Source organism: Labrus bergylta, chromosome 1, assembly GCF_963930695.1.
Source record: "Labrus bergylta chromosome 1, fLabBer1.1, whole genome shotgun sequence".
In the NCBI taxonomy this organism is placed as follows: Eukaryota; Metazoa; Chordata; class Actinopteri; order Labriformes; family Labridae; genus Labrus; species Labrus bergylta.
The window spans coordinates 36,124,137-36,132,927 of NC_089195.1; the positions used below are offsets into that span (position 1 = coordinate 36,124,137).

The 8,791-nt window shown below is 38.8% G+C and overlaps 1 long non-coding RNA gene across 2 annotated transcripts; it reads left to right on the plus strand.

The window, feature by feature from the left end:
- Positions 1 to 2,770: 2,770 nt before the first annotated feature.
- Positions 2,771 to 5,867, plus strand: LOC110004745 (uncharacterized). Of its 2 annotated transcripts, none has more exons than XR_010667127.1 (6): positions 2,771 to 3,854; positions 4,084 to 4,232; positions 4,549 to 4,719; positions 4,818 to 4,926; positions 5,061 to 5,157; positions 5,278 to 5,867. It is a non-coding gene; the product is annotated as an uncharacterized lncRNA (long non-coding RNA). The 2 variants fall into 2 exon arrangements; XR_002279030.3 differs by having other exon boundaries at positions 2,773 to 3,854; positions 4,823 to 4,926.
- The last annotated feature ends 2,924 nt before the right edge of the window (positions 5,868 to 8,791 follow it).

Below are 8,791 nucleotides of genomic sequence, written 5' to 3' on the forward strand. Positions count from 1 at the left end.
CAAGTTATTTGACTTTTCACTTGACCCTGTGCTGTCACCAGCCCCTAACAGGAAACTAGTGCAGCCAGGATTTCAGGGCGACCTGGTACAATGGGGCCCTATGGATGTGTATGTGGGAGGAGGTGGCCACAAACAATAGATTAAGACTTAGCAACAACACACAATATAATTGTATTCTGTAATATATATATAATTAAACATTTAATAGTTATTCCTAATACATTTTGTCTCATATTTTCTATCTTACATATGATTTATATGATGACACTCAGAGTCAACCTGCTGCTTTCAACAATATTGTCACCTATGACATTGTTTCTATTTCATTGTAAAAGATTAAAGCATTGTCTTGACATCAGTTGTGAAATATTAATGATCTAAAAAACAGTATTGATATATATAACCTTGAGTTCTTAGAAATTAAATATACTTCATATAGTCTATTTATATATCGGCCATACAGCCTGTTGTAGTTTTTTAATGTATTTCAGTCATATAAAGATGGTGTGTAGTCACCATATCTCCTGTTTTTAAGAAGAACCCTAGTTACTCCAGAGGATACACTGGATGAAGGGATAGTTTTTATAATACCATAAGTATGATAAAGTGTTAAAAAAAACTACAATAGCTATTTTTGTTGAATGATTTATCAGACAACCAATGGAGCTGGGATACAAAACAATTCTTATGATGGTGTAAATGTGTGTGAGGTGAATTAGGATAACAATTGTTGGGGTTGTATCAAGTCAACTTTGGTTATATTCTTTAATAATTATACTTAATTATTAATAATATAAATAAAATATCATTAAACTATGCTTAATCTCGTTTTGGGGCACCAACCTGTAATCAGGTAAATATAACCAAAATATCACTCAAATCAGTCTCAAATTAGTTATTTCATTACTAATATTATTAATAATGAATAACTATATTTAATAAATTGAAGGCGTGAAATCCGTACACAAAGCCTTCACACCCAGCTTATATCACAATGTAAATACACCAGTAACCACAAACAACTTCTCTCTTAAATTATAACAGAATTTATTTAAACAAAGCAACACCAATCCAAAATCAATGAACTTAATTAAACAAATAACTATTATAAACTAATCTAAGCAACAAACATTATCAAGCAAAGGCTTATGGATGAGGTGTAAATGTGTGTGTGTGCAGATGAGTATGTATGTAGATGTGTGTGAGAGAGAGAGAGAGAGAGAGAGAGAGAGAGAGAGAGAGAGAACAAGATGGTGGAGAGAGACAATGCATCATGTGGCTTCGTCACATGGTGACAAAATGGTGGACAACAAAGGAAGCCGTGTGGCTACCTTTTGAAATAGTTTGAGCTCTCTGAGCTGAGTTCAGTAACTGTTACTTAAACACCAGAAAGCCAGTGGCCAGACTTTGATTCAACGGCGGGTACACTGGTCTTTCTGATTGTGAAAGCCGTTGACTGAAGGTAAACTAGCATAGTATTAAACACATAGAGGAACACAGCAGTTCATTACAATAAAACAAATGCAGTAGCTTACAACAGATAATATACAGAATGTGACGTGTCGTCAACAATGATGCATAATTATCAGTGGTTATAAAAGAAACATAACTATTTCTGAAACTATTTCTGCCCAGACCACTTACTTGGGGTAACTCCTGGTGATCGTTGCAAAGTTGGTTAGATCGTCACTCTGTTGAATGTTAAATCAACAGATTCAGGCAGGTTTCCTTCGTGGCAGATGTAGGAGGAGGGTAGCGGGATTCAGATCTTCGACCAGAGCGCTGCTCTATAGGGTCTTCTGGTTGCAGGAGCCGAGTTCTTTATGTGTCCTTGTGGATTCAGGGATCAGTGGGCTTCCTTCAGCGCTCCTGTCCAGTTGCGTTCAATGACGTCTTACGAAAAATCGAAGGAAAGAAACTCTTCTTTTTGCTCGAACCTGATAACATCTGATTGCGCCCAAAACTCCTAAAAATATGCAGTGGAAGTAGTCAGCTGAATCCTCTGATGCTTGAATTCAGCATGTGAAGAGCTACCTATACTGAGCAACCTCAGCTCTGGAGTTTAACCTATGTAAGTCAAGAGGAGGAAAGGCTTTGTCTCGAATGCTGGAGTCCATCATATGGAGAGGGTATCCTCTGGTGTCGGCAGACCACACTTGAAGAGCAGGAAAGGGTTTGTCTCGAATGCTGGAGTCCATCATATGGAGAGGGTATCCTCTGGTGTCGGCAGACCACACTTGAAGAGAAGGAAGCAATGCCTGGTGATTGCTTTTAAAGACTGGAGCTGCCTGTGGGTTTACCTCAGGCCTCCTCCAATGAGGATAGAGAATTCAGACACCCCCCCACTTTTCACACCTATTTGTTGGTTTCTGTTGGGGGGTTGCTGGGCTAAGACCCCTTTGTTCAGTTCCCTCCAAAATACTCTAGTCAGGCTTAAGAACTGTGATACAGGCCTGAGTCGCTTGTCCCATGCACATGGCTGAGGCCCAACACAATCATGCAGACATGTTTATAAGAAACTTCTTTATACACTTATTTTACCTCATCATATATAATGACATTTGATTTTAAATGCTAATTACAAAGGATGATTTCCACTTAAGACAATATGGCTGTGAACCTGAGAGCTTAACGACGTACAACTAAAACCCTTTGTGTCACACTAAGCATCCCCTGGAGACAAAGTTTGACCTCTCTTCGCTGATCTTGTCCTGTGCTTGTGTAAGTTGTGTTTACTGATGAAAAATTTCCTTCTCCCAAGTTTGAACCGTCAAATATATCCCTAACTCTGAATGTTGGCTGTAGAAAATGACACCAACCCGCTGAAAGCAGTAACGAATAAGAATAACTTCACAGAAGAGAATATCTTCTATCTTAAGGTCTTGTTTGCTTTTGTAAACCATTTCACGATATCAGTATAAGTTTAAGTGAGCTCCATAACCAACCAAAACAATCCTCCCAGGAGCTTTAAGAAAACAACTGCTGCAGAAAATAACCATCAACAAAGTCAACCAACCAAACAAAGATAACACAACCAAATCAAGACACCACAACCAAATCAGGACAACATAACCAAATCAAGACAACATAACCAAATCAAGACAACATAACCAAATCAATACAACATAACCAAATCAAGACACCACAACCAAATCAAGACAACATAACCAAATCAAGACAACATAACCAAATCAAGACACCATAACCAAATCAAGTCAACATAACCAAATCAAGACAACACAACCAAATCAAGACAACACAACCAAATCAAGACAACATAACCAAATCAAGACAACACAACCAAATCAAGACAACATAACCAAATCAAGACAACACAACCAAATCAAGACAACACAACCAAATCAAGACAACACAACCAAATCAAGACAACATAACCAAATCAAGACAACATAACCAAATCAAGACAACACAACCAAATCATGTCAACATAACCAAATCAAGACAACATAACCAAATCATGACAACATAACCAAATCAAGACAACACAACCAAATCAAGACAACACAACCAAATCAAGACAACACAACCAAATCAAGACAACATAACCAAATCAAGAAAACATAACCAAATCAATTAGAAAAATGTAACAGTTGTCTGTTTCTTGTCTCAACTTCTATGCAGTTATCTTTTATGTGTATGTTGTTCTTTTTACCTTTTTTAGCAACAAAGGCCACCTACAGGCTCGAGAAGGTTCTAATGAACAAGCGTGTTCTCGGTGACGTAAAGAAGCTGAGCCCTCTCTACCAAACATCTGCCTTGGAAGGGTTTCACAGCCTGATTCTACGATTTGCACCAAAACATGTCGTCTTCTCATACTTGGGAATGCTCTGCAGGTAAATTGCATTGTAATGTTATTTTCAACATTCAGTAGTGTGGTAACAGGGCGCTAAAGTGCTGACAGTTGACTCTAAGTCTATATTAGTGAACACAAGGCCAGTGTCAATTAAACCATTGTTTTCTTGTTTTTATGCTCCATATATATTTCTTTGTGTATCAGAATCTAAAACTTGTAGACTCTCATACTTTTTTCAAATTACCTGAAACAAATCTTTGTCATTGCAGGCTATACCTGTCAGCACTGCACTTCAATGAACATTCAGTGCGCTCACAGGCAAGGACTGCAGCAGGAGAACTGCACTTCAAACTAAAATTTCCAAAGTGTAAGAGAGGGGAGCATGTCGTATCTGTGGTGAAGACCAACTATACTACTGGTTAGTTCCCAGTTGTGTGAAGCTCACATCAATAATGTCACCTGGTCTGCTTATTTCGACCTACGGAACATTAATCTCTCTCTCTCCATTTTGAAATCTCATCTCAAAACACATCTTTTTAAACTGCCATATTCAGTCTGATCATTCTCCATCCAGTCTCATATATCCACTTCATCCTGTACATTTGTCTTTTTAATGTTGATTTTATCCATGTATTGTTTATTTGTTGTTTTTATCTCTGCTTTGTAAGGTGACCTTGAGTGTTTTGAAAGGCGTCTTTAAATAAAATGTGTTCTTATACTCTCCTGTTTTTCAGAATATGTCACTGAGCTCACCAACCTCCTCTTTAATGAGGTCATTCGTGACCCTGAACCTTTCGTAGCTGCCCTGAAGGAAGTAGCTGTTCCAGGGTTCCTCTGCTCCCAGTATGAGCGACCTGACAAGGCAGATGCAGTTGCCAGCCAAATGTCCAGGTTCAGCTGTCCAGGTAAGGGTTGGCTCCTCCAACACATTGTGGCTAAATGCCTGTTTATCCACAAGTCTGCCTAAATCAGTATCACAACATTTATAATGAATATAATCAAGCACAGATCCAGCTCCACAGCCCTGATGACACAAACACCTGCTGAGAGTGAGAGGAGGGGAGAGGACACCAACTAAAGAACCCAGAACTATGAGGAACGGAGGAAGTCAAGTTAGTAACATACATGTGTCCAGACAGAGAGGGAATGGAGGAAGATATTAGTAGTTTATTATAGAAATGAAATAACTTTCTATAAAATACATGTCCAAACATAACAATACATAAATACTTTCCCTCTTCATCAGGGTACTCCTGGTGGATACGGACAACAACGCAGGAAGGTATCACTACCCGGTTGTGCTTTCCCAGGTATCCCCAGCACCAGGAAATGAAGGATGCCAGGTAGCGAGCGCGCCTATAATAACAAACACAAAAAAGCAATGTGATGTTATGTTCATCAAGATTTGTTTGAAGTTAAGTGGTCTTATAGTCTTGTTTTGTCATGTTTTCTGTCTTATACAGCACATCATGATCCCAAGAAGATGAAAGATGGATCAACCTGCAGCGTGTCTGAAATCTATTTGGCTGTATGGATTGGCCTGGACATTTGTTTTTTTTTTTCTTTCTCTGTTTTAACTTCCATGAATTATCCACAACCATACATTTGTAATTTTGACTAATCAGTTGTTGTGAAGCGTTATCACAAAATGTTCAATTTGTTAGATTTTTATACATGTTGTATATCCTAGTTCTCTATTGTTCTCTGAGGCTGGGACTAGTTCATGCATTTGTTACCTCCAGGTTGGATTATTGTAATTATTGTAATTCTCTCTCTGGATGGATAGGCCGGGTCTTTGTAACATAACAATGAGTAAGATCTTTTACCTGCTTTTTGTAACATAACAATGAGTAAGGTCTTTTACCTGCTTTTTGTAACATAACAATGAGTAAGATCTTTTACCTGCTTTTTGTAACATAACAATGAGTAAGATCTTTTACCTGCTTTTTGTAACATAACAATGAGTAAGGTCTTTTACCTGCTTTTTGTAAAGTGTCTCGAGATAACACTTGTTATGAGTTGATGCTATACAAATAAAAATGGATTGATTGATTGATTCTTGGATTATTTAAATTTGTCTGGAGGCAACACGTGAGTGCAGGATTTCTATTTATAGCTCAAGAGACACTTTAAATTGTTATTGTTTGGCTGATCCTAACAGTATCAAAACTGAGTAAAACTAACATTATCAAACAAACTGTTTTTCCTAAAACTCTCAGCTTTACTTTACTCTTCATTTCTCAAAGAGATGCATTCAGTTTGACTAACAGAACTTATTTTGACATACCTAAATAAATATGCAGTTTTCAGACATACACAGCTCTGTCTGGCTTCGGCGCATTCTCTGGACACGCCCACAGCCTCCCAGAGGAGAGAGAGCAGCTACATGTTTCAGGATTTTGAAGCTTCATTTTATAAACTTACAAGTTTTTTTCATTGCTGAAATCTGGCCTGGTGGTTAATAATACATTCTTCTTTTGTATAAAAAACTAAAAAACATATTTATTTTTTTGGTTTACAGGGACTTTAAATACGTTGGTGATAGAAATGTGAGAATATTATTAAAATAAACACATGTCGTTAACTAACTATTACCAGACATGTGTTAAAACAACTAAAGTATGATCTTAGATAAATAAGAAGTCCATATTTACCTGTAAGATGTAGATTTTAAACTGTTAAGGCGCTGACAAAACCACCCGATACAAAACATCATACGCCTTCAGTTCACCGGAACGGACACATTTCGACGTTGCACCAACTTCTCATAAATACAAACGGAACAATTTAATCACAAGTGTATTTTAACCTACTTTATCTTGATTCAATGAATCCATGCTCGTTTGTTTTGATTTGGAGGCGGACGTGACGTGACGATTTACGTTTATTTTCGCACAGCATTGTGGGTAAAATACAATTCATTTCCTGAAAGCACGCATCCGATCCATACTGCATGAAACCAGGAAGTTAGTATCCATACTGAACGACCACGAAAGTTCAGTATACTGAAACTCCATACTGAAAAGTACGTACTGCCTACTGAACTGTGGCTATTCGGAAAGGGCCCGTATGTAACCTCAGGGTGCGTTGGAATTGTCCCTCCTATCTCCTTTCACTATCCACTTCACCTTAACCCCGGGGAAAACGTCATGAGGTTAAGGAAAGATGTTAGGAGAATTCATAAAGGACTTAGGGAAAGGCGATCTCGTTGCTCTGACAATCCGACCACATTTTCCACTAGGCCACGTCTTTGGTGCAATTGTGCCAATAGGTGCCTCCGCTGCACTGAACTCTTAACTCAGTTATGCGTGTTGCTTCTTACAATTGTCGAGGTCTGCGTGTTGGAAACAGCGCAGGGGATAGAGCCCGACGAATAGTAATAGACAACTTGTTACAAAACTGTGACATTCTGTGCCTACAGGAAACGTTCTTAAGCAAACAGGATTTGGGAAAGCTGAACACTTTTAATGACAGTTTCCTTGGGGCTGGTGAATCGACTACTGATCTGACTTTGGGACTGGTGAGGGGACGAATAGCAGGGGGAGTGGCCATCCTGTGGCATAAGACGCTGGACTCTGTGATCAAAGTAATCAGAACAGAAGTAGATTGGTGCATTGCTGTGCAGATAAATATAGGAAATAAAGAGTTTATTATTATTAATGTATATACACCTTTTGAGTGTCAAGACAGTGAAGATATATATTTAAATCATCTTGCTTTTATTAACTCATTTATTCATGAGAATACTTGCACAAGTGTGTACATTGTTGGTGATATGAATGCTGACATGTCAGATAAAAGTTTGCTATTTGCTCGACATATGATACAATTCTGTGAAGATAACAATCTGATATTGTCCAGCCAATTGCTGTTACCTGCAAGTAGCTATTCCTACATAAGTGAAGCCTGGCACACTACTTCTTGGCTTGACCATTGCATCTCCACTGCAGATGCCAATTCTATTCTGCAGTCAATGAGTATCCTGTATGAGACATCTCTAGCTGATCATGTACCATTTGTTATGATTCTTGATGTTGATGGTCTCCCTGAGCTGACCACTAAGGTTAAAGGGACCTGCGGGGCGAACTTGCATTGGCCCAAACTCACAAATGAGGACTTATTGTCATATTATGGGAAAACTGATTTTCTCTTGAGTGATCTATATTTACCCAAAGATGCTGTCATGTGTTCAAGTGTAAACTGTAATGATATATCTCATGGGAAATCCCTCTGTTCCTTGAATGATGGAATTATAGGAGCTATGCATGAGGCCAGTAGATCATACCTCACTTGCTCTAAGAAGGCATTCAACATCAAACCAGGCTGGAATACACATGTGGCTATACATCATGCAGCAGCAAAGGAGGCTTTCAAGGCTTGGAATCAGGCAGGTCGACCCAGACAGGGGCCTGTCCTGGATCACAAAAAGCTCACAAATGCTAGATTGAAATCTGCTGTCCGTTTTGTGGGTAAAAATGAGCAGGTAATGAGAGCAGACTCATTGGCTGAAAAACTGCTCTGTAACAAAGTCATGGATTTTTGGAAAGATGTAAGAGCTTTAAATAAGGGAGCAGCTGTGCTACCGAGCACAATAGAGGGAGTCTCTGGACCAGATAACATTGCTGAGATATGGAGGTAACATTACTATTCTTTATTTAATTGTGTGAAAGGGGACCCATACCATTTGGGAAACATTGCTAGTAGTGATATTGAGGGTTTTACAGCCACTGAGGTCCATCAAGCAATATTGCAGCTTGCTAAAAATAAGGCAAGTGGCTCAGATCAAATCACTGCAGAGCACCTCAAGTTTGCTACCCCAAAGGTTGCTATTCTTCTTGCTATCTGTTTTACCGGTCTAATGACTCATGGCCTGCTACCAGACTCCATGTTGTCCGTCACTTTGGTGCCTGTGATCAAGGACAAAGCTGGCAAGGTTGGGAGCCTATATAACTACAGGCCTATTGCTTTAGCCAGTGT